Source organism: Myotis davidii, unplaced genomic scaffold (assembly GCF_000327345.1).
Source record: "Myotis davidii unplaced genomic scaffold, ASM32734v1 scaffold7015, whole genome shotgun sequence".
NCBI classification, from domain to species: Eukaryota; Metazoa; Chordata; class Mammalia; order Chiroptera; family Vespertilionidae; genus Myotis; species Myotis davidii.
In genome coordinates this window covers 72-803 of record NW_006286852.1, presented here as the reverse complement: position 1 = coordinate 803, position 732 = coordinate 72, and the positions used below count along the sequence as shown (strand labels likewise).

Below are 732 nucleotides of genomic sequence, written 5' to 3'. Positions count from 1 at the left end.
TTTCTCAAAGCCTTCCTGAAACATTTTTTAAAGTAATTTTTACTTCTTTAGAAAAACACCCAGGGGCCTGCCTGTCCTGCTCACCTCTCCCTCCGCCTTCTCTGTCCCAGCGGAGCCCACAGTGACCGTGTATCCTGCAAAGACCCAGCGCCTGCAGCACCACAACCTCCTGGTCTGCTCCGTCAACGGCTTCTATCCAGGACACATTGAGGTCCGCTGGCTGCGCAACGGCCAAAAAGAGGAGGCCGGGGTGGTGTCCACGGGCCTGATCCGGAACGGGGACTGGACCTTCCAGACCCTGGTGATGCTGGAGACAGTTCCCCGGAGCGGGGAGGACTACACCTGCCAAGTGCGGCACCCCAGCAGGACGCACTGTCCCGACCAGCCCTGTCACCGTGGAATGGAGTGAGTTGCCTTGAAATCTCACAAGCCTCCCCCCACCACAGGGGCCTTTCCTTTTCTCTGAGGGTCAGAGTCCACTCTCCCCACACCCCGTTATCCTTTGCTCTGTCTCTCCTTCAGCACAGGCCACAGGGTAGCCCTGTGATCGCTTCTGTGGACACCCACAGCCCTGGGAGGCCGCCATGCCTGCCCTGCTCTGAATTTCCCACACTCTCTTCTTCATGGTGCGCCTTGGCCCTGGGCACCATTCCCTGTGGGATGGGCGTTGCTTCTGCCTGCGCAGAGCTGCCCCCTGTGATTTGGGAAGAGGTGTGTCCTCCACAGCCTGAG

General features: G+C 59.4%; 1 pseudogene; it reads left to right on the top strand.

Moving 5' to 3' along the window:
• Positions 1-405, top strand: part of LOC102767089 — a 2,079-nt pseudogene extending 1,674 nt beyond the window's left edge.
• The last annotated feature ends 327 nt before the right edge of the window (positions 406-732 follow it).